General features: G+C 39.1%; 1 protein-coding gene and 1 long non-coding RNA gene across 2 annotated transcripts in view; one reads left to right on the top strand and one right to left on the bottom strand.

Annotated features, from left to right (window-relative positions):
• Window positions 1-20414: 20414 nt before the first annotated feature.
• LOC121947486 lies at window positions 20415-22251 on the bottom strand. The gene is made up of 4 exons (XR_006106080.1): window positions 22192-22251; window positions 21847-22003; window positions 21619-21726; window positions 20415-20516 (listed from the first exon to the last, which is right to left on the bottom strand). It is a non-coding gene; the product is annotated as an uncharacterized LOC121947486 (long non-coding RNA).
• LOC121947483 (neural cell adhesion molecule L1-like protein) overlaps window positions 21919-26562 on the top strand; it is a 72743-nt gene continuing 68099 nt past the window's right edge. The window contains exon 1 of the mRNA XM_042492560.1: window positions 21919-22007. The gene's annotated coding sequence lies outside the window, so the exon portion shown is untranslated. The remainder of the gene's footprint in view (window positions 22008-26562) is intronic.

Raw genomic sequence — 26562 nt, 5'->3', positions numbered from 1 at the left:
TCATCACAGATATTCCAGCTGACATTGTGGCATACCAGCATGCAATTACCTGGTGAATGTTGCAGGGAAGAAATTGTGTGTATGCCTTTTACACTTATTGTATCTCAGGAGGCATGCAGCCAATCATTGCCGTGACACTTCTCAAGGTTTGCTGAAGGTATTCTTTGCTTTTTTGGAAGAGGGTCCTTGGTAACACTTGAATATATTGACTTTCTTGTCCACACAAGCACCATGCATGCAATTCCACCAGAGGATGATTTAGCCCCTAAAATGTGTTTTTGTTGGCCTGTAGCAACACATTTCAGAGGTGAAGTGAAGCCAGGCTGCAGTGTGGCTGGCACCACACCAGGTAGGAGCAGTTATAGGCTGATATGCCGCCATGTGAGTATAACAGCATCAGTTTGACAAAGAAAGGGCTGAGCCACAAAGCAACTCCTTATTTAAAACACAATATCAAAGTGTCTATCTGCGTGCATGCCCTTAAAATTCAGACTAAGCGGTGTGGTGGAATTGGCTGCAGTTGGGAGGGCACGTCACGTTACTCCAGCCTAAACAATTATCATAAAATAAACGGCATTAGGAATTGATTGGCCAATTCGGGACAGCATCGCCGACATGTGAGCCTCAATAAATATTTTAACATATAAATATCACTAAGTAAATAATTTAGCTTTCTGTATTACTGCACGTTCACAAATGCCAAGCGCGCTCATGGGCTTTTTTTTTTGTCTTACCTCTTATCTTGAAATATCTTGAGACCAGCAGGAACCAAATTCAGCCCTTACGGAAAAAGCGACACATTGATCCTCCATGGAAACCCCTTTTAGGAAAAAAATCGGTCACAATCGCAAGGTCGTTCATACAGGTGAAAAATTGAGCCGGTGGTCAGTCAGAGATAACGAGTAACGCAGGAGGCATAAACACACGCGTTTCATATCGCTGCTCTCCCCTTCTCCTCCACTCCCCACCAAAAAAAAAAAAAACATACACACACACGCACACACACACAACACCCACGTTGTTTGCCGTGCTGAATCACATTTGAAACATCCCCAGTTAAGAGGCTCGACTCTCGCCTGTGTTTACGCTCCTAAATCCAACACGCGTAGGTCTGAAATTGGGCCTGAAAGGGAATCTTGCAGAGATGATTTATTATGCGCATCAAGTCAGCTCCCCCTGCGAAGAAGAAGAAGTGGGCTGCACGGCGGCGAGGAGAGATGGAGCAGCCAGAAGCAGCAGCGCTGGGATGGGAAGGTGCGGGAGGGAGGAAGACGCACCTGGCGGAGAACTGCGCCCCCCTGCGTCACACCGCAATTGTACAAAGAAACCTCCACGATTCAGCAGTGTGCGGCAGGGAGACTCACTTGCTTTGTTCCGGTGCCACACTTGAAAAATGACAGAGGCTCAGGGACCAGCTAATAAACAAACATATTACTGAATGTAAAAAAAGAATTACGTGTTTTCAACCTTTCGATGTTTGCTGTCATCATTCATCTTCCCTAAGAAGCATATCCAGTCAGCAGCCTGCAGGGGCGTTTCTAGGATTTGAGGACATTGGGGGGGCTTAGCCCAGACCTCTGGTGGGGTGTCTGGGGTAACTTCTCCTGGCAGTTTTTTTTTTTTTTTTTAATTCAAACAAGATCTAATTTGATGCTTTTGGACTCTGGCACCTTATCTACATTTTGTTTTTGTGAATCAATTTATTTTCATTGTGAACTAGAAAGTGGTTGGTAAGTATCACTGGTGTATGGGGTCATTTGTATTTTCTATTAAAGGGCATTTCTCCCTGGTTTAGATAGAATGACTAAGAAGAGGGCTACTTTATAGATTAAACTAAAATAAAACAACAGCCAAATACTATATAGCACTTTTCTGACTTTACAAAAAACCCACTAACACCAGTTAACATCTCATTTTTGTATTTACCGGGAAAATTAAAAACTGGCATTCAGTACCAGGAAAAAAATTAGGCGCAGCCTTAACTAACAATGGCAGCTGTCAGTGTCAAAGACATTTCCAAAGATGCTATACAGAGCTTTTGGGGACAGAAGCTCCTTATTTCACCCATCAAAAGGGTCTTCACTATGCCTCAGTGTTTGCATTAGCCAGCTTTTGCTTTCTTTGCAACGTTACAGCTAAGTTAACAGAAATGGTTTTCAGTTGGGTGGGCTTTAACGACAACCCATTTGCTGTCCAGTCACTTCAGAACAAAAATACTGAGACTAAGTTAAACAGATAACACCATGACCTAATGTTACAAAGCTGAAATTGGCCATAATGTTAGCAGCTGTTAGCTAACTTAAGCTAGCGTTAAAAAAAAAAAAAAAAAAAACAAAACTTGGTTTTGTTAATAAGCTAACGTTACCTAGCAAAGCTTGCTGTAAGGTGACATTATACAAGATGTTGTCAACATATATGAGGTCATATACTTGTGACTTTGCTGTAAAGTCTGCTAAAACGATGTTGCCTCACCTTGACATCCTTGTTCGTTTATCTTCTTTACGTTGAGCTAACTTTGTAGCCTGCCACACAGCTTCATCTAAAGGAGACACTTTGCTGTTTACGTGAGGTTTTGGTGAGCCGGATTAAATACACTCCATTCTCTAGCCTTTCAGGAAACTTCGTCAGTGCTGCATTCACCCATTCATTGTTTGACTATTTTTAAGTTATAACGGCATAAATTTAAACAAAACCGCAGGAATATCAAACATTTCAGATGTTTTTCCATGGAGGTCTATGCGCAGGACGTGCTAGTGCGTTATGTAGCTGCACGAAATGTGATTGGCTCATGGCGCCCGGGGGCGGGGCTTAAGTAAATAGGCAGTGATAGAAATAAGACACCTGGGGTGGAGTGCTAACTTAAACCCCTTACAATGATGGGTGGCCGCAGATTTCTGTCCAACTCTGTCTTGATAGTGCTTGAACATCATTCAAACCTTAGTCAGCACCGAGTTTGAGTTGCAAACTGTAGCAGTCTCATGACATCAACGGCTCATGAATAAAGGTTGTATTAATTTTTAGTTGCAGCATTTTTATGACTTAAACCATCATCAGGACATAAAAAGGTGGCATTACTTTATTCCATGTACCAATCACTATAAAGCAACATGTGAATTATAATGTGGTGACATTATTGTAAGAAAGACACAGACAAACTGAGTTTTTGAGTGTAAAACAAATGATAACAAATGATAAACTACAAATGTTTTTTTTTCTTTAAACTGTAATGGTTTTGTTTATAACAGCATGTAGTGGTTATAATTCAGTATTACTGAGACAAAAATAAGACTTGAAACTATGTTTCCAGAGGCTTTAAAAAACGGGAGTTTACAGTGGTTAAGTAAATACTTCCTGCAGCTCCTTCCAGTTTTATACCAATAATTAAGATGAGCTGGATCTTTTCGCAGAGGGTCTCTTTAATCAGCTGCCTTTCTGAAAAACTGAAACATACTGTGATTTTCTGTCAAGTATTAAATTGGTATCTTCAGCTGTAGGACAGCAACATTCATTTTAGCAAAACATAACATCAAAAAAAAATATATAACACTTTGACAGCAGGTGCCAATAGAACATATTTTCAAATGCACACAAAATAATAAGTTAAAATGACAAGGTTTTAATATACAGTACATAGCTAGTATTATTTCACAACAATGTAGACAGGAACATGTTTCAGCTTTTCAGAAAGACTAAAGACTAAGATTAAAAAAATACTAGAAATTCCAGGTGCTAGCGAGGACAGCCTGTGTAGCTTCAATGCTGATGGCTGGCTTTTCTTGATTGTTTTAAAGTAGCAATAAGACATTTCTGATCACTAGGGGGCATAAAGTCTTCAAAACAAACTCCTGAGAAAAATGGGCCTGGGTCACCTTCTTTGCCAGTCTCTTGTTTACTTTTGCAAGCTGTTTATTTCTCACCAGACAGGCAGCATAAAATCAGGTTGTGTGAGATTATGAGATAGGACTGGCTGCCAGTTATAATATGAGGGGTCAGTAAGAGCCATCAGGACTGAAGCATACATGTACCAGGCAACCAGTATAATGAGCTGCAAGTAGCTGAAAACATCGAGCTGCAGAGTGGGGTGTTAAAATGACTCAAAAATGTGTGAGTGTTGCTTCTTTTTTGTGTGCGAGTGGGGCATGCATGTGGGCTAAGTGACATCACTCAGACTAGTTTTGTGATTGGAGGAGACTGAAGTGTTGTGGGTACAACTGAACCTGTTTTCCACCCCGCCAATCACTGCACAAAAAAATGGACCTGGTTGTTATGGAAATGTAATGCAGCAGGTACCTGCGGTTTAAAACACACAAATACAAATTGATGATATTAATATTGGTGGCATTCCTCCCTCTCTAATTGGCCCTTTTCACTGAAAATTTGACATGTCACAGTAGGGAACACATGGATATAAATAATGAAATGAAAGACGGCTGAATTTAATTTCGCTGTTTCAGTTGCAGGATGCTGTTACCGAATAGAACAAAGCCACTGTTAAAGCTGGGGTAGGCAGACATCTGAAAAAGGCAAAAAACGAATGATTTAAAAAATACACCCTCCTCCTGCAGCTCTCCCCTCTCTGTCCTAAGCCCCTCCCACCAACATTTTTACATTTTGCCTTAAATGCTTAGTTAATATCTACTGAAATATTTACCTCACTTCTTTTACTTTTACACTATTTACTTAAAATTGGGATTACATTTCTTTACTTTGAAATTTGAAAATTCAATTCTTGTCCATAAACATCAGCTATCAGGAAGACGGATTCTAACTCTTTTGCTCTCCCCGAGGTTTCTTTTTCCCTCTCCTTGTTTTCCCCTCTTATCAGAATGGAGAGTCTGAGGATAAATAAAATGTGTTGTATGTTGTACAGATTGTGAAAGCCCTCTGAGACAAATTTGTGATTTTGTGCTCTATAAAGAAAATTTACTTCACTGGACTTGACTATAATTCAAAACTGCATTTGCCGAGTGAAAGAAATTGGGTTGCTACTGAGTTGCAGAAGGCTGACGTTTCAGTGTTTTTTGATAAGCATCGGCTGACAGCTTTGGTTCATGGTGAAAGGATGTATTTCCCATGACAAGACTGGAAAGAAACTGCACTCTTTCCAATTTCTTCCTCCCTCTTTCATTCACTAACACACACACACACTCACAAGCGCACACACACCACACACACAAACACATACTATCTCGACTTCCCTTCATTACTCTTTGTCTCTCTCTTTCTGTGTCTCTTTCTATAAGTCACAAACACTGAATCCGTCTTCTTTACTACCACAGTCATGTTACCCTTGCGTACATCAGCACCAGGTCAATATGTGTTCTGGGCCTCAGTTAAGCCCAACTGTATTAATGTAGGTCCCGTAGTCCCTCAGTTGACTAGGAGCCCCATTAAACCTACATTGATCATGCTCATTTCAGGCCCAGGTTCCTCCAACATGGCCAGGGCATCGTTAATAATGCTCCATACAGCAGCCATTTGACATTTCCTTTAATTATGCCTGTAATTTATTCATGCACTTGATCCTAGGAGCTTGTTGTGAAAAGCTTCCTCCAGGAATATTTTATCCTGCTCCTCTTGACGCCCACGGATTAACCATCTTAATAGCAACCCCCTGAAGGTATTACTTCCTTTATTGTGTGTGTGTGTGTGAGTGTGAGCGCATTTTGCTATGTGTGTGTCTATGAGGCAATGAGCATTGTGCCTTAAATGCGTGTGTTAAGCTGCAAAAGTCATTAGGTCTTATTTCTCAACCATTCAGAGGACTCAATGTAAATTCTCCCGTATTACTAGCTTGTCTAATTTTGAAAGAGCACAAAGAAAAGTGCGAATGGTTGCAAGATCTGTGCTTATCGCACAATGCAGCGACCCCCATGTTTAACCCAGTTTTGCAGAGGAAAACATTGCCGCTTAATTTGCTCACTCTGCAGGTTGGTTAACAGACAGTGAAACACAGCAATTTCCGCCACAAAGTAGCAGAGGAAATCTCAAATGCACACACCTCAAATGGGATTTAAGATGTTAATTATGATGTTTCTTCATCACAGAACATTGCTCAATTCCTGACTGCACACCTGAAAGACATTCCTCGGGCTTTGTGGGGAAAAATGTGGCATTTGAAGAGTGGAAAGTGGAGGCTCTTGAATAAAAAGAATGCACACATGTGCGCACACATACACACACACACACACACACACACACACACACACACACCACACACACACACACACACACACACACACACACACACACACACACACACACAGGTAGAAATGTCACTTGTAAATGGAAAGTAATTTGACAATTTGTCAAATTGTCAGGACTGGAGGAAACACTATATTGCCTACTTTATTATTTCATGAAAGATTTAGCAGCTATTGCTTCAAATATGTAAACTTACATCTCTTTCACTTTTGTTGTGATCATTTTTCAAAAACCATAAATCCTGTTCCTTTTTCATACCCCTTTGCTCTATTCTATAATACATCTGAACATAAAAACATCTCTCACCGACATAGTTGTCAGTCTAAAACAGTCTGGGTGTTGTCTGCAGTTCACTTAAATAAATCACACAGATGCTCATAAAAATGCTCTCTTTCTCACTCTCTCTCTTATATTAACTCAGGAAGTTTCACTCCTTGGTTTCTTGGGTTTTTTTATGTTTCTAGTAGCCTTAGTTCATTAGCCAGGCTGTTTTCAACAGCCTTGCATAGAAGACTAATGGGCCAGCATACCTTTTATTGCACACTGCAGTTCCATGGCTGTGGAGGTCCATTACTTTGGGAGGATCAAGAATTTACTCTCTACTGCTGCTGATAGGGAGGCCTTGCTAAGGGCTAATGACGGGAAAGATCCACTTTGAGATAAATCCTCCTGTAGGTCAATAAAAAATTTGCTTGGCTACAGAAGAGCCTGCAATTAGAAAACAGCTCGTGAGGGCTGACCTGGGGTGAGTCCAGTCAGTTCAGTAGGGAGATGCACCATCTGTCTGTCTGTCTATCTATCTGTGTTAATGTATATTGAATTAAACCTGTATTTTTCATGACTTTGATGTGTCCTTGTTATAATAAATGCATCACTTCCTTAGACTGTATAAAATAACAGACCTTTTTGCCATGATGTAAGCCATCATTTGTTGTCTGCCGTTTTGAAGCCTCAAGTTTGGGATTTTGGCCATTGCCATCTTGTTTTTTTTGGAGCCAGAAGTGACCATATTTAGGCAAGAGGTTGGAGCAACGGAGGAGAAAGGTTGGATCTCACCAAGCAGCAACCACAGGCGCTGGACAATGAAGCCAACACTGAAGTGCCAAAAACTGCAGTTCTTTGGATGGCCACTTGAGGCTGGCTCCATAACAGAGTTCCCCATAGGCCCCCGTGTTAAAATGCCCGACTTTACAGCAGAGGTAGACATGTTTACGACCTGGTACAAAAAAAAGAAGCTGAATTTCAGCACTTATGACAACTGTATAGGGGGGATCTCACATGTTTACATTCTGATAAGGCTTAAGGTTAGGAATAATTAAGGGCAGGCTACTTTGATATACAGGCTGTCTTTGGATAGTGTACTCGGCGTGGGATAAACCCCTTGCTCCTTCAAAGAGCCACCCGTTCTCTACTATGGTCATTAGGCTCCAAAAAATTTGGCAATGGTTAAAATGGGAAACTCAAGGCTTCAAAGCAAAAGTCCACAAACCAATAGGTGACATCATGGTAGTCCATTATTTTATTCAGTCAATTGCATTGGCCTCACATACTGAAGCAACAACTCACAAGCAGGGTGTCACTCAAAGCTACCTGCCCTTAAGTATGCATAACTTAATTTAATATTAATATTAATAAAATTTAAATGGGTGAGTTACATAAAAAATAGCCTCACAGTTGTCAGGAATGGTAAAAATAGCTTATAGGGCCCAAAGCCTTTTTTGTACCAAATTGTAAACATGTGTATTTCTGCTGTAAGGTTGGGCATTTTAACATGGGGGTCTGCAGGGATTGACTGGCAGACAAGCCTCAAGAACAAGCCTCAAGTGGCCATTTAAGGAGCTGCAGTTGTTGGCATCATTTGTTGGCCTAATTTTTCATGAATTACAGTAAAAGTGCTGCATACATGTAGAATTTTACTATGAATCACCTATTGTTGACAGCATTTTGAGATGATTGCACTTTTTTTTTAAATCAATCTGTATTTAATCTCCCTTTCGAGAGAGACCCAAGAAAAAGATACATTCACAAGACAGACTCAGCAAAGCAGAAACAACACAGCCACACATGATCCAGAACAACCAAACAAAACACAAGAATTTGGATGCCTCTGCATGATTTTTAGTGGATTTACATTGTGACTCAATATGTACAGAAATTCTATATTATTATTCTACATTTATAGCACAAAGAGATGGGTTGATGGCACAAAGGATGGACAGGACAATATTCATAAAGCATTAAGTGAACTGAAGCTTTCTCGCAACAACAGATGGTGGTGTGAGTGAGGAAGAACTGACTCTATCCATTATCAGCATTATCTCACTCTATTAAACAAACTCATGCAGAGTGATGCTAGGGGGAGTAGACGGTAGCATTCTCCCTCACAACAGGAAGCTATATGGTTTATTGGAAATGTGGTCATAATCTGGATCATAATTTACCAGCACTTACAATAGCTCTGCTGTGAAACAGAGGATACTACTGATTATTTGTACCACAGTTTCATTAATGACATCAAGGTAGCTCAAGTAATTTACTGCAACAATGACATAGATTGATTGCAGTAAAAATGGCACATAAACCGATGAAAATGACACAGATAATGTACAGTAAGAGCTCTAAATAAATGCTTTTAAACACAATGGGAAAACAACAAAATACAGACAAATTTGTTGAAGCTCATGGTGGTCAGTTGTGCTCGAGGCTGTCAGAGGTGTTGATTTAACTCGATGGTCGTTCAGAGGCTGTGGTTTGTAGTGTTATTAAGCAAATGTCCTGTTAAGTGTTTTGTAGTCGGCGTTATTGAGGGTCTACTTGTGACCACTGCTTCTCTTTGCTAAAGCAGTTTCCCTGCGTGTGGAATATGTTTATTGAGAAGCCCCTTTTAAATTATATAATTTCACAGTGTTTATAACTGATGCAGCAGCAATTTTTTCAGCAAGGACAATTGTTAAAACAAACAGGCAGCCTCACAAAAATAAGTTGTCTCTAAGTTGAATACCAACCAGCAAAGTGTGCCAAATTTATTGTACCAGAAATCTGAAAATATACATTTTTTACAAGTAGTTTTCAAGCCAGTGAAGTCAACTTCCAGCCTGTTGTTGCTATGTAACTATGGTTGCTATTGTACTATTTATGTTTGGAGGAGCAATTTCTTTAATTAAGCATGGAGGTTTTATTTTACATTTTTGTGGTGTCACAATCTACATTTGTGTGGCATGGAAGACACAGCAATGTTAGTGATTAAAGTAGATATCGATAATGGAGACAAAAAATGGTAAATTAAAGCTATGCCACTGTTTGTGCCTGAAGCAGCACTCGTAATTGATGCCACTACTGCATAAATTAGTCCCCCACTTGGGCCACCCCAGTAAAAAGTCTCGACACACCACTAGTACAGACACTAGTTAAAGCTAAGCTGTGGCTCAGAGGTAGAGTGGGTCATCCTCTTATCTGAAGGTCAGCGGTTCCATCCCCAGTTCCTCTGGGAAACATGTCGAAGTATCCTTGGGCAAGATACTGAACCCCAAATTGCTCCTGATGCCGCGTCATCGGAGTGTGTATGCGTATGAATGGTTACTACCTAGTAGGTGGCACCTTGTACGGTAGCCTCTACCACCACTATGTACAGTCCATTTACCATTTACCTTCTTTCCCCCAAACAAGGTTGGCAGTGATTTTGTGATGTTTTGTGATAATAAATATTTCAATTGTAAGTTTCTGCAAACTATGGATATGTTGCATCTGTATGTTTTCACAGTACATGTATGAGTTTCTCATCAAAGTGGAGGAGGGGATGTTGGATGACGAGACACTCAGGTGAGATTGCTACCAAGCAGGAGATAGCAGCAGACCACTGTTTAAGACCAGCAAAAGAGAACCTTTTGTTATCTTTTTAACAACAGGTTGTGAAATTTCCAGCCATGATTGTAGCGACCAAACTAGGTATTTCAACACAAAACATTTTGTTTTCCTCGCCCCAACCATGTTGATTTTGTGCCTAAACCTAACCACAAGTAAACACAGCTTTACCAAAGCATGAAACTGAAAATTAAAACATAACATCCACTACATAGGAAACATATGTAACATATCTCTGGTTTGCTGAAAAGTACAACATTTATTCTGGCAAGTGGGCTGCAAGCCAAAATGAGGCAGCTGAAGGATTCCCAAAGAGGCCAAACAGTCTCTTATTGTTACTCTTAGCAGCAGTTCATCACCCTTGAAGTAATTTGGGGTTTAGTGTCTTACTCAAGGGCTCTTAAACAGTGTTTGCTGTCTGTAACAACAGCCACCTTGCGGTTGATAGTGTGCAAAATTTAATGGCCCACACTGCTCACCCAGTGCCAGGACTCAACCTAGAGTTTCTTACAGTAGTTTGTTCATCATCAGAACCTCTACCTCTGGGCCAACCTTGAAGTTTTGACAAGATTAAATTGCTCTGACATCATCATCTCCCGATGCCTTTACGGCCCTGGTAAAAGGTCCCTAAATCTTGAACTCGCGCTGCAGACAGAATTAGACTCACTGCCTGTGGCCTTGCACTGCTGAGCAGAAAACATTGGGAAAGGAGCAGGTGGCAGCAGACATTACTGCCCACGTCCTCATGTCAGTCTGAACAGGCATTTTCAGCACGGCTCATTTGGTTATAAATTCTGCCAATGGCGACACATAAAGTGATAACCGAATCAAAATTGCTTTAATGCTTTCGTTTCAGTCAGGGGGAGGGGAGGTGTTAAGTGTGGTAAAGGGTGGGAAGAGGAGATTGTTAAATGGAACAACTTGCCATGTGTTATGAATTCTCAGACAGGAAGTCTGCCCTGTTCTCATCTTTAGGGACACTTTATTTGCATGAATGAGATTTATATCATGCTTTCAGACAACTGACACCCTTTGTATCTATTGAGGCCCACAAGCCTCATGTACCGCATGTTTATACTTACCAAGACATCCCCAATATTTAGGCTGTGTGGCTGTTCCATTTATTTTAGCAGCTATAAATGTTTTAACTGTAAAACTGTTGTGGCGGATGATACAAAAGTACTCTCAGCTGAATATTCATTACCTATAAATATTTTAGCTCTCATTTCACCAGCGTTCCATTGACTCATCTTGTGTGTGTGTGTGTGTGTGCGTGTGCATACACGTGGGTACGCTGTTTGCAGGGTTCAATTTTGCTGCCCAATATTAGGTTGTCTGACATCTGCAATCAATAAAGCTACTGAAAGTACAAGGTCAGCCCACTTCTCATGAGATTGGCAATTTTTCTGTTATATGAAGCTGCATGAATCTACACAACCACACATGGCCTTTGGTTGGCTGCAGTATCATATTTTGTTCTTTTTATATTTCTGGAGATGAGACATGGACAAAAAATAAGGATACAATTACTGTTAATACTTGTTTTACTTAGGGACTGTTTACAATATATACAAATATTTTTCCAAAAGCCTCCCTGACTGACTGGGGGGATAGGCACGACCCTCCCTCCACCATAAATAGGCCCTAGCAAAATTTGTCTGTGTAAATTCAGATTTTTTTAATGTTCATACCAAATGTAGGTATTTGAGCCAATGCAACAAGCAGAAGGCACGGGTGTGAGAGTATATACCGAAACAGCAAGCTAATTTCTAGAGCTACATGCAAATCCTCCTTACAAATCGTATCATGATCACACAAGCTGTATTATTTATTTTTATTTTATTTTTTTTTTTTACAGTTTCAGGCTATGGTTAATTGTGTACTTTTGGTGAGTTTAATTTTTTAAAAAAAAAAAGAAAACATGCCTTTCAAACACACTAGCTGGTTTTGAAGTCCAGCAAGTATCAAAAAAAAAATCCAAATACTCTCCGCCAGGGCTGCCCTTTGTCGCCGATTCTGTTCATAACTTTTATGAACAGAATTTCTTGGTGCAGCCAGGGTGTTGAGGGGGTCCAGTTTGGTGACCTCGGGATTGGGTCTCTGCTTTTTGCAGATGATGTTTTCCTGTTGGCTTCATCAGGCCGTGACCTCCAGTTCTCACTGGATCGGTTCGCAGCCGAGTATGAAGCGGCCAGGATGAGAATCAGCACCTCCAAATCAGAGGCCATGGTTCTCAGCCGGAAAAGGTTGGAGTGCCCTCTCCAGATCAGGGACGAGATCCTGCCCCAAGTGGAGGAGTTAAAGTACCTCGGGTTTTGTTCACGAGTGAGGGAAGGATGGAGCGGGAGATCGACAGGCGGATCGGTGCGGCGTCTGCAATCTGGGAATTTTGCATAATTTACCTAGTTTCTATAAATGTGCATAATCATATATACTGACAGTATGTCCATTTCTGATCAGTTGTTATGACATGTTTAACTGGTGTACATATAGTTCTCTGTTCTGATAATTTTGGATATAATTTAATTTGAAAAAAAAAAAACAAAAATGATTTTAGGACTTGTGTGTCCCACCTGTTAAACATGGCTTTATTATACTTCCTTTGCCATGCCTGCCTGTCATACCAACATTTATATTTTATTTCAATTATTTCAAATACATTGAATATAAAGAGTAAGTTACCTGTCCAATCCAGTCAATTCAATGTCATCTAAAATGTCTAAAATGAATAAATATTAATTCTGAATTAGTCCAAATGCAGTTAAAATATGCAGATATCTGGTTTAAAACATACATTTTGATTGATAATATCAGAAATTGATTCAGCATCCTCAGAAAAAAACCCAAAGCCACCTACATAGTGTTCAAATTGCCCAAGCAGTGGCTGAAATACTGTCAATATATGCTATTATGCAAATGTATGCAAATTGGACAACATATGCATTCTGCAGTTTCCTAATGTTGGGGACCCATACTATGCATTTATAACATAAACTTTGGGATACTCAACATTTCCAGGTTCACCAGGAGCACCATGGGTCTATAGGTTGGGAAATGGACCACAGGAAGTGGTTCATTCTGGTATATATTTATTATATATTATACAAGATATACCTGACAGAATTACCTACTCCACATGTAACTACATTTATACAGGAAGCAGTCCATTCTGAAAGGTATTTGTACCTGAAAAAATGACCCTCTTCACCTGAAAGATTAATGTACTCCCCATTTAATGACATTTATACAGGTTGTGGTCTATTCCAATAGATATTTGTATTTGAGAGAATGACCTACTCCACATTTAACTGCATTTACACAAGTTGTGGTATATTCTGACAGATATCTGTACCCCACAGAATGACTTAGTCCCCACTCATAAATAAGGAACAGTCCCTTATGTGTAAGAAATGTACTGAGCAAATGAATGTATAAATATTTATGATTTAATATAAACTTACATGCATATAATTTGAATTTATGCAGGCTTTTTTCAAATGCCTTCCAAATAGAATCTATATATTAAAATCAAATGCAGGGCTCTAGTAACCATAAAAAACATCTTTGAGCAAACGCATGTAATCTATTATCTGCAGAAAAATGTGTTTGGAAAATTCTCCAACTTCACTCAACTTGCTTAACCCAACAAGTGCTGACTAGCTCTGGAGTGTGCCTCCTAAAATGAAATGTTTGCCTCCTTCATGAGAAAAGGAGTCAGTTGGGAGTTGTGTTTACTTTCATTTTGAGAGCATTAGAGGCTCATATGTGAGTGAACCCTGCAGTATAATGGAACAAACAATGGGGATGTCACCCAAATGGGTTCTCTCCCATACTTTTTCTCTCCAGAGAAGGCTGCTGCACATAAACACACATCTTGGATGTGCAGCTAGCCCGAGCCCCAGTGCTGCTGGCATATGTTTTCACACATTGTTCTCAAGTGTTCAATGAAAAAATCTATCTGAGGCCACTGGGAATTGGATATGTAAAGGTCCAAGGTTCAGACCACTGTATGGATTTCCCTCCTGTAGGATGTGTCTTCCTAAAGAACGGTTTCACTCTCTGCTTGACACAACGATCCACTGCATTCAGCATTAGCATACATTCCTATTAGCTTGTGTTTAAAACAAAAAATATCCCAGCTGATTTTCTAACGAAAAGTGCTTTAGCTGCAATTAGACACCAGCATCAACACGCGATATGCAGCAAGGCTACACAAAACAATGTCATCAGCACAAAAACACAATCATCCTCAAACAGCTGGTAACGAGCAATGACTGCACTTCTGAAGTGTTAACTTGCACATTTTTTGGTGACAAATGAAGCAGAAATAGTGTGAAATGGCAATGTTTTCTCATTACAGCCATCATGAACAGCACTAGAGCTGCTTGCCTCTCATTTTCATGGCTGATCATTAGCTGGTTAAGGGTGAACACATCTGTCTCCTGATGCCTTTGCCTAGCTTAGCATTACGGATGTCAAACACATGAATTATTCAAACATCTTAATTAACATAAAGGATCACTTAATGGTCAAAATGCTGACTTATGAGTTACATGAAGGAGAAAATCTTTGTTACAAATGTATGAAGATAAAACTTTCTTTGTATAAGAAAACTGATGTGATTGCCCATGCTCATTGAGCGTTATTACATGCACATTGTTACTTTGATTGTGCTTGTAATAATTCCATTGCTTTACATAAGTATTTCAATTTTTATGTAAAGATTTTTTCACAGCGATTATACAGATAACTAATAATTAATTCTGTATCCCTCACAGCTGTTATTGTAGAAGGATTTGAAACTCCCACAAACAATGCAGTTAGGCCTTGACTTTGCTCCCATCTAGACAAAGCGTGTATAATTTGTAATATTTCTCTATAAACTGATCCTGTACCTAGTCAGAAACTGTGACTCTGCATTTAAAATAATTAAGCAGAAGTGTACCAGTTATGAGTGTTGACTATTTAACCCAATCACAGTACTGCAACATGACTGTAAACTTATCATTATTATATCAAACTGTTCCTAGCTGCATGGCAGCTAGAAATATATTAATTTTCTGCACTATATAAAGTGAAGCAAGAGTACTTTACATATAAAGTGAAGCAAGAGTACATACGAAACGCTCATACTTGCTATATACCTCTGTCTGTCTGTCTGTCTCTCTCTTCCTCTCTCTCTCTCTCACACACACACACACACACACACACACACACACCCCCAAAGCAGAGCCCAGAACAACATCACGAAGCATAAATGCAACCCTTAGCCACATATTCCCAATGTGCACGTGTATTAAAGTCATTTAACATTTCAATTTAAATTTTTCCCCTGGGCACCAATAGTCTAGTGAGCTGCCTGTAATACTGTTAAGTGGTGATGATGTAACATCTTGTATTCCACTGCAACACTGATATTACGCACATTCTCACACACGCTCACACCCCTGGGTCTCAAGTCAATAAATGAAGGCAGCTGACTTTGATTGCACTTATCAGTCAACAGTTATTCCCAGTCCATGTCCGTTTAGCGCCGACTGCAACACTGTTATCTTGTTGGCCAGCAAATATAAGATAATCCAATGCCAGTAAAAGTGACATTTTGCACAAGGCTTTTGATGTTCCCACTGTAGCCTTCACAATAAGATCAGTCATTAAAAACATGCATGCAGCACAAGCATTCTCCTCCGATGCAAAAAACATTTTCTGTATTCTCCAAAGCATTCTGATTCACAAAGAGCTCTGCTCCACACAGCATCATTTCCTTTCTTTCCACACCCCTTTCCTCCACACTTAAAGGTAAGGTTGGTCAGATCAGACACTGCAAAGAACACCTGTGTTCTGTGTGGCAGGCAGATCTCAAAAAGTTGTACTGAAAGGAATGCATACAGAGAAAGATCTCTGACATCTTCAGGTCGATGCGCCCACATGCTGGTCCTCAATACAAAGAAACTCAAAATTGGATGATTTCATGCAGTGTGCAGGAGTTTAGCCTTGTACTATGGATAATCCTTGAAGCACCACTAATATTCACAGTCTGCATGACAGCCTTGCAATGGCAAAAGGACTATCAGTCAAAAGCAGATGACACTGCAGAATCCCGCTGAAATTTTGTTATATGGCTGAAAAAATCTCTTTAAGTGTAAATCCTTTGTGCTATGATTGTAATTTAATCTGAACATTTTTATCAAGTGCATTTAGTTTGAATTTCAGTCAGATATGTCATATAGGGAATAAATCAAACCTTACAGTCACTTTTTCAAGATTTTTATTGCACCAATAATGGTACTGATTGTTTGATATTAGGTGTCTAAATGTGCCATTTATAAATGGGCAACAAAATTACCAGTATCTGAATAATTTTTAAATACATACACAGCATTGTTTTCAAGTACTGACCCTAAACGTGACTCTAACCCTTAAAACTGAAAAGAAAAAACATTTTTTTCTGTATTTTGTCCATTTTCCTCTTTCTCCTCTTTGCACTCTGCTTCATTCATCCTTCTTGACAATCATCTGAAGGTTGCTGCCTTCAATGCTTTCTGATAGAAAGAATATGATAGAAGATGTTACCCAGGAGGAAGTGGGTATACTCTGACATACAATCCAATTTCTTTTTCTCTGAGAGGTGGGTATACTGTTAACAGTCATAAAAAAACATGGATATAACTTGTAAACCTGTGTACACCCTCCACTACACCATTGCCAGAGGGTAAACTTCTCCCATGTGCCTGAAGGTCAGTGCTATATTGTTTTCTGGTTAGACTGAAAAAATAATACAGAAAGACAAAAGTTTACTGGAGGTCACTAATGGTATCACAAGTTTGATAAGATGGTATATACTGAGTGGGTCTTAGACCATTGAGCAGTGGCATCTTTAGGCCTGGGCATCTGAGACTTTAGCCCAAAATGTTTTTTTAAATAGCCCCAGATCTAAAAATGTACATATTGTATGTACATATATATTTCAAAAACAGAAATGAGCCTAATAATAATAACAAAAAGCCCCACATCTAATAATTTGTCATTGTGTTTATACTTTTACTTGAGTAAATGTATTCACATCCCACCACTGTTAACATAAATACATACATTTAACTATTTTTCCAACTTTTGTCAATGATTTTTAATGAGGGCAGTTGTAAAGTAGGGTATTACTAACACTGATTACACACAGCTACTAACATTTTAACATCACAATTCATAGTTAATTTGGATTAAGGGTATAATTAGGGGTAAATTAAATGCCAAAGTGCACAAAAAGCATCAAAATAGGGCTTGTTTATCAAAAAATTTCACAGGTGAGGATCCCCATGGACCACTCTCAATGTCATCAAATCCTATGAATGCCCCTGCTGCTAAGCCACCAGGGTGCCCCCAGTCCAGCTTGCAAGGCCACAAAAAAGACTTATTTTGGATGAGCTGGATAATCTTTTCTTCAAACACAAGGTCAGTAGATTTGGTGATTTCTAACATAATATTTTATTGCCCAAAAACCAGCTGGATGGACAAAATATCTAAAAAGACAGCAGTATTGAAACAAACAAAATTGGTCCAAAGCTCCCTCCAGTGTTTAACTCCAATAAATAAAATATATGCACAGCAGACCCAGCAGTCAAAACACCAAAATAATATTTCTTGCTTAACTACTTGAAAAATCCATGGATATCATTCACATTCACCCACAAACAAAGTGAGAAGCAGTGGAGGTGCAGCTAGTGGACATCATATTTCATGCTCAAATGCACCTTAGAAAAGACAGACACTGTCCATCTACTGCATGAGATTGACATGATGATATAGATACAAGTTTCATGTTATGTAATATTAACATTGGACATGAATCTGAACTCTCACTTAGATTAATCAGTCAACTCTCATTTCCCATAATCCCTAAAATCAGATAACAACAAGTTATGGTGTCTAATATTTACCAAAAATTACAATTAAACCTGGTTAAATTATTTCTAATGTTTTGAGCTGGCTGGAGTGAGACTGTGAAAATACTATTTTGTGGATAGTGTTGCTACTTCCCTGGTGTGCAAGGCCATCAGAGATGTCACTAGGGGGCATCGTTATACCACAGGATGGCGAGACCTGCCACCAATAAAATGTACATCCATTACTATGGCAACTAGCGTTTCTCTGTCCTCTGTCGAATATATTTTGCATGTTTTTGCTGTAGCTCGAAAACACAGGGCAGAGGTCAATGTGAACTACCGCTGAGACTGTATATATTGGTAAAAAATGAATTTCTATGACATGTCAGGATAAACACACTAATAAAGAGTTTTCAGTTTGGGAGAAACATTGTTTTTCTATGGAATTACCTCTGTTAATACATGCTGAGACACAAAGGTGGAGAGGAATCTATAGATCTCACTTATCGGCAGTGAAGTGCTTTGAGTCGGACAGAAACACAACTTGAGGTCAAGCTTACAGGTCAGCGCAGCACAATAGCCTTATAATGGGTGAAAATGTGTGATCTCTGAGCTGTCCTCTGGTGTCTCTCTCTATGGAGGGCAATGTCAAGGTTCAGGACACAGTTTTCACTGCTGGTTTGAGTGGTAATTGGAATGTAAGCTTCTTCTCTATAGCACTACAATTAAGTTTGGACATTGTGGGAACTGAGCATGGCATGGAGAACTTGAGAGTGAAGAGCTTTATTTATGGTCTGTGCTTGTTGATAGGAGCAAACCTTTTTAGTGTTTGAGTGCATCAAGGTTTTATAAGACTGAGAAGAAAACATTTCTTTTGATAAACTAATCGAAAATTGGAGAAACTGTATTGCAGCAGTTGTGCTTTACAAAAAGCAGAATTGTATAAAAGGGCCTTGCCACAAGAGCATTTTTAAAAGCCAAACATTAACCTTGAATGCCAAAGTGAGCCTGGAAATTGGTATCTCAAATATATAGTCAAACTAAGAGTACTTGTCAACATAAGTCTATTTTTACACAGGAGTTTACAGGAGAGGCAGAGCATCCTTCACTGTGATTTACATCCTTTGATTACAAAGTGAGGATCAACACAGATATACTGCGTCTAGAACAAAATGCTTAGTCTGTGCTGTCGGTATGTTGACGACAAAATAAGGTAAATGTATATGTCTGGTGAATCAAGTTAAGCTAATCTGAGTCAGATGTAAAACATATATAAATGTCACTGTATTAGTTCAATTTTGTTATTGCCAGAGTGCAACACATACAATTAATATCACAGACAGCTGTGCAACAAATTCTTATTTTCATTGGTGGTTGATTTGACTAATATATTCTTGTTTAATCAGTGAATGATCTATGAAATATTAGGAAATAATGAAACATTGAAAAAAGTTTTCTTAAGTTTAAATTAATATTCTATCTGCTTTTTCTCCAACAAACAGTCCAAAAGTTGTTCAATTTACAACCATTTAGGAGAAGGAAATATTCATATTTAAGAAGCTTTGATTAAAAAAAAATACAGCTCAACAATATAAATAAACATGAACAGCTCCAGACTTTACTTGATGTCATCACAAGTTTGAGACTTTATTCTCTGGTTTCTGGCTTTGAGAGAGAGCCGCTCGTGTTCACAAATATTGATTGAACTCTCCTAGGTCATGAAAATAGCCTAACACATTGGTATTCTTAATTTAGATGGTGTTCCTCTGCAATGCTGTTGTGCTCCAATGGTCTGGATTTATGTCATTCAATTGACATTTTCTTGAATCTCAAGCTAAGAGCATCTGAAAGTGCCTTATGTTGCTTGTCTATTGTTTATCTTCAAGAATGCTCTCTCTCAACATACCTGCACTGAAGAACACTTCAGGTGACAGGATATTTCAGCCCTCTGGAACAGTAAAATACACAACACATTTTTCCTTTTTATAGCATTAATTGTGTTTGTTCACTCACAAAGCTGATATGACTCTGTTGCAGCTGGAGCATGAAGTGAACTCATGATGGGTGTGTCGTTCCATGCCAACACTGGCACAGTTTCATGTGTTTTCACCAACTCTTTCTAAGTGTGCATGAGAGATGTCACATTGGACAGCAGTATCTGTCCACTGAAATTCTATGTTATTGTACTTTAGCTGTGTCACCTTTACATTTGGGCAGGCAAATACAGTAGAGGATGTGAGAGGAAAGTCCGCTCAGAAGACATTCATTGTCTTTAGATGTACAAAAAAGGCAATGATGTGCATGAATGAGCAATGATTGACCTTTGAAATCCCCAATATCGAATGTAACTGACTCCTCTATGGTACAGCGTTGCCACATGGCAACAACCCCATTTTAAGCCTTCTACACACAGATAATACATTCCAAGTTATGATGCAATGCATTAAAAAAGAGGTGGGGTCCTAAGTAAACCAATAGCAGTGTTTAAATTTGTCACATTACTTTCTATAGGCCATTTTGAAACCCTTTTCTGCAGACATCATCGACGGGAGGAGCCTCACCATTTGACGCCTAAAAATTCAACAAAAAAAGTGGTTTTTTGAAGTTTTTCAACGGGAAAAAAAATATACACTCAACAATAGGTTAGTTAAGTTCATTATCACGTAGTTTCTTGCACTGTAGTCGATCAATAAATAATAGAAAATGTTAAAAATGTGTACGTTGCCATATGGCAACACTGTACCATTATGAATTGCTAGCCTGGCATGTTGATAACATTTTGTATATAGGCCTACTTTGCAATTGCATTGGTGTACACTGATCTTCTATAGTCTATAAACTATAATAATGCACTTTGTGAGTCCTTTCCACATTGCATATGATGATATTTGACACATCTTTCTTCCATTTACAGAATGAATGCAAATTTTTTTTATGGTACATCGCGGAAAAAGGCTGAACTAGCCCTCCCAGTAGATGATAGTGAAGATGACAAAGAATTCAGTGACAAGGAAAATGAGCTGCTGGAAACACAGAGTGAGAGTGATGAAGACAGTGAGACGGATGAAGATTATGAACCAGAGAACGAGGACAGTGGGGACAGTGAGGACAGAGACAGTGAGGGCAATGGAGACAGTGAGGAGAGGGAGGACAGTGAGGATGAAAGTGAAGTGACAGGTATTACCAGTAAGAGAGTGTAAAATGGGTAACACTTTACTTGACGCCTGTTCAGGTTACTGGGGATTGTTTATACTATAACATGAGTTTTAAAATAAATGTTACATACAATTTTAAACAAAACTCTCATGTTTTCATTACTTTCCATTATGGTACGGTGTTGCCATATGGCAACGAACCCTAAAAACTACTAAAAAAATAATATTTTTTGAAAATGTCTCTTCATTATGTTTACTTGGTCTATTTTAAGACAAAAAAACACCCCAAACATTTTTTTACCAACTGGGATCATAGTGCGTACCATAGAGGGTTAATAAAGAGGATAAACTTTGCTGAATGTCAGAAGTGAAACTGTACCCAGGTACTGTCTTAATTCAGGGGTTTGGGTTGGGGTATTGGGGTGACGCCGCTCTCGCGCCTTCCCCTTGATTGACACTCAGCAGGCGCGCGCGCACACACGCGCAATGAAATATTTCCCCGTGTTTTGTATACTCACATATTTGAGTCAAAGCCTCTGGGTGCCAGCCGGTTATAGTACATGACAGCAGCCATTCCACGCGCACCGTCTTCAGAGTCCCCGCGTGTCCTTTGACCTCTGTCGCTTCTAAAATAGAGAAAGGACCTTGTGAAAACTTGAGTCATAGTTGCAGTTGTTGACTGCGCACTTTTGGCCGTCAGTCAAACAGTTTCACACGGCGGGCGTCTGAGGTTAAAAAGTACGTACCTAGCTTGTTGCAATGTCTTCCTCCTGGACGAGTTGTGATATTTGACATTTCGCGGACTAAAAGTTGTCAAAACTTTTAAGTTTTGGACACTATGAGCTTCTCCTGAAGAGGAAACCTCGAGGTGGAAGACTTGTCAACACCGCAGCTGCTCCTCTCCTGGGTAAGATGCAAAATTAGCTTAATGTCCCGTCAAGTTTGTGACAGACGTAGAGGCACATAAAGGTAAACTAGGATGCTAGCATAAAGTCAGAACTGGTAAAAGCCACCACACTCATCACACCATCATCCTGCAAGATCTTGTTAATCAGCGTAAATCAGGAGCAGTTCTCGGGTAAAGACTTCACCTGTAAGCTGTCTGATCTCAGAGGACCTCAGACAAAACAACCAAAATGGCTCCGTGCCTATGCAGGTCACTGGAGCCAGTGAGTAAAATCTTACTGTGAGTGGTTTAAAAAAACAAACAAACGACAACTGATCCTGCATAGCCTATTAGGCATTATCGAAGGCATTTCGGTCACGGGCATCAGTATTGGAAAAACTCGAAATTATAAATTAATGTCATATCTTAATAATCTGTGATCTCTTTCATGTGATTTTTTTCCTGTAACCACCATATTGTAGCTATTCCTGCTGCTTCTCAGCCAGAATGAACTTCAAAGTGATTTTTTTTAACTTTTCCATTACTGGATTTTGTGACTCATGGTTTGTGAAGAGGTGTATGAAAGTGAGGTGCATGCAGAGTTTGTGCCACTTTTCACTCTTGTAGGCTGTGTTGATTACAATTGGCATGGTCTTATTCCTATCCCTCCTGCTGGGCAACATTTATCACTACACTTCCTACAGCAGGTTTAATAAGAGTGTTAAATAGACATTTCATAGAAGTGTTTTTGAGTTTTGATGGTTTACATAAATACATAGATTTACATAAATGTGAGGGATTTTGCTTAACAGTCATGTTAAACCCACTTGCTTACCTCTCTCAGAAGTCAGGCTGCCTTTCATGAATGCAGATGGTTCATAGTGAGATCACATCTCTCTATGTGTCTGCTCCTCTGTCTGGCCACTCAGAAAGTGAAGAGAAGCTGTGAGTTGCCCAGTGCTTTGGCGACGCTCAGCCCTGTGAAGGCGGCCCATTCAAGCCTCTGTAGCTTTGTCATAGTGAAATGGGTCGAGTCTCTCTCTCTTTGTGTGACCCAACTTGACTGAAATGTGGTAATTGGGGAATCCTGGGATCCTCACTCCCTGTGGTGAGGTTCGGGCCAAGCTTTCAATAAATCTGTTGTACAGTACAACAAGCTGTTACATGAGAAACGGGTCAGCTTTTAATTTAAAGTTTGATAAACATCCAGTTATGTGATCACTCAGGCGTGGTGTGGTCTCACTCGGATTCTTTCCCCCTCACATATACAGGGTCATGTGGTCTTAAAAAACTGGCTCAGTGGAGATGGCTCTGTCAGTCCGTTGATCATGGAGAGAGAGATTAACTCTAAACCACAGAATGTACAATACAAATGATAACAGGCCTAAAGTACGGTTGCAGAATTTTTATTTTCAGCTATATCAATAAATAGGGTAAGCACAAGTGATGCAACACTTAGTTGATTAATCGACAAGTTGAGTGATAGAAAACAAATAGGCAACATCTTTGATTCAAGCTGTTCCACTGAGTGCTCCTTTAGAGGTCTGGAGAACCTTTGTTGTGTTGAAGGGATATGCAGTGTTTTTCTTTCTCATTTGTTTTCACAGATTGTGTGTTATTGATTTTACATAATCTCTGCATTTGCAGCATGTTTGCTCTTCATGTATTTGCTTTGGCTTTCTGCAACACGTTTTAAAAATTCACTGCATGTTTCGATCATATTTGTTGTGACGTCTTGTAATTGTTATTTGATTGGCATTGTTTCACATTTGCAGCACGTTTCTCCTAATGGAAATGCTTAGGGCTGTAGTGGCACATTTGCACTTGTCGGCCACAAAACAATGAAAAATATCCATCACTGTTTACCTGTGTATAAAGTAATGTCTTCAAATGTTCAACTACTTAAAAGCCAAAGATATATTTTCAGTTATGACACAGAAAAGCATCAAGTCTTCATATTTGAGAAACTGGAACCAGCAAATGTTGCCACTTCAGCTTTAAAAATGTAGATTAACCAAATAGCTGCTAATTATTTTCTTTTGATCATTGCATGCTCTATTTGGATCCAGCCAACTATTTAAACACACTGACATTTCTGGGTCTGCTTTCTTCAGGGTGAAGACTTAAATATATTTTTTTCTTTCTCTCTAAGAAACACTGTATCATGCAGGTTGTTTTGACTAAAGCGTACTCTACAAATATAAATTGAACCTCCCAAATCCATGGCTCACCGGCATTTTCTGGTTTATTAGAGGCAGAGAAAGGATGATAAATTCTAAATGTCAGATGGTGAGTGGTTTGTCTGAGTGCACTTCTATCGAAGCAAGCAATTGAATGCAAACTGACAGGGGATTCATGCTGGAAATGTCATAATGCTTTGACACCGTGAAACGGAAATCAAAACTTTCGTAGGCAAATAGCTCCCCAGTGGCAACAATGAGAGAACATAAATGTAAAGAGTGTATTCAGTGTATCAGTTCCTACTGGTTTTGTAGAGGTTGTACACACAGTCACCCTGGGACAAGTATGTCCAGCATGTGTTGCCACATGCCAGGCATGCTGTCTCCACCTCTCTTTTTTGGCTTCAAGAGACATAGAAGAGATAATAGCCTTTCAGCAACCTCTTTAATTGCATAATTAGAGCCTGTCAGAGGAGTTTTACTGTATTGACTCAGTATTGCAGTTCTAGGTAAAACCCTGACTTTGAAGATGTCGTAAACAAACACTTCCAGAGCTTGATATTTTGTAGAATAAATATTATATGAATACTGTATGATTATGAAATATTGTATGTTGTTTATGCAACATCCTGTTATTGTTTAATGCCCTGAATGCGTTTGAAATGCAGCCAAATATGTCGTGACAGAGCAGAGTATATTTGGCTGCTGTCAGCAACTGAGCAGCTCATTGTTATCCATCAGACGCAGCTAGTGCAGTGTAAGAGCCTTACCAGGCGGGGGGTGAGTTTCTCAGCCACTTAATCAGTGACGCGCTGTGAAGAGTAAAACTCCAGGACAGTCAATTATATAGTCAACAACAACATGCAGACAACATGCAGCCACTACATGTAAGACTGTGGGCTAATGATTTAATTTAGCTGTAGAAGAAAACGTCTAGATTGCAAATTACTTCCAGAGGGAATTCATTGGGTTTAATGTGCGCATTTGTTATCAAATTCTGAGAGCTTTGAGGAATCGATCGCTGTGTTGGAACTTTATTGACGAGGCAGACGCAGTCGGGTATTCCCTTAATTAGAAGGTATAGGAGGGAAGCCAAACACAATCACTTAATATAAGGCAATTAAAGGGTTCTAATTCTTGCAAAATATAAAAATCGTCAAAGCCTTTAAAAACAAACATCCATTGGACAGCTGCGGGAGATTGTTGTTTGCGTATAAATCGATAAAAAAAAACTCATAAAATTTGAGCATATCTTAAGAACTAAATCATGTACATAGTTCAAATAACTTATGGATTGTTAAGAAATATTTCCTTTATATTACTTCATTTAAAAATCAGTGTTTAGTGTTTTTATTTCGTAAAATCCTAAGAAATAACATGGCTGATTTTTGTATTTTTTTGATGACACAATTTCAATGCTTTTATCAGTGATTATGATGTATTGACTTACATGAGCTTTTAGCTTAGGTAAGGCAGATTGTAGGGCTATGTAGTGTTTGAAATCTGAAGAAATGCCATCAAAATAAGCAGACCAAAATAAGCAGGCCATATCTGTTGTAGAGTCCAAAGGGTTAAACAGCTACAGTATATGATCCAAAATTATTCCATGTGTGCAAAGCTCTCTAATTACAGTAGGAAAAACAACTATGTGTAAATGAACATATTCTTGAGATGCTACAATGTTCCCATTTGAAAAACCAAATGCAAAAGAGTGCTTTATATGGCAAAGGTTGTAAAATATCATTTATTCCTTAAGCAAAAAAATGAATTCTCAAAAGAAATGTGATTGTGTTTGCTTTTTCCAGAGAAGCACAATAATCACATATTTTGCATATCAGTAGCCTCGGAGAAAGCCTTCATGTGGATTAACTGTTTAAGTACTGTTTAAGAAGATAATCTGAGAATACTGCATACATGAATAAATTTAGCAGCCTGTGCACTTGAGAAGATAGCAGCTGTCAGTAACATAATGTCATAATTAGTCCTTGCATGTCAGATTCTTGTTGAAACTAAAATTGGCTTAAGTATGTCTTTTTGTTTTTGGTCCAGTCTTAAGTATGGCAGTGCCTTCCTTCATCAACCAGCATGCCAAAACAAAAAAATATAGATAAAAAGAATCTGAAGGAGAATTTTTATGTTTGATAAAGACTGGCAGGTGGTTCTGCTGTGTCGTTCCCATGTTCTTTCCTGCTGTGAGTATTAGTTTGTGTAGTAACTCCCTGCTTCTGTGCCATAAAAGGAAACACAGAAATCTCTTCCCCACTTCTCGCTTGATAATTTAATGATGCTTGGTTGGTCAGAAGATGACCGTGAAAGAGAAACTAAATGGGTTGTGCACCGATGTGTGTATTTGGTGCAGGAATTTATTGCTGTACTCCGAGGACGGCCAGTCCCCA

The sequence above is a fragment of the Plectropomus leopardus genome, chromosome 8, assembly GCF_008729295.1.
Source record: "Plectropomus leopardus isolate mb chromosome 8, YSFRI_Pleo_2.0, whole genome shotgun sequence".
NCBI classification, from domain to species: Eukaryota; Metazoa; Chordata; class Actinopteri; order Perciformes; family Serranidae; genus Plectropomus; species Plectropomus leopardus.
Note: the sequence above shows the minus strand (reverse complement) of the source record. Positions and strands in the feature narration are given on the sequence as shown.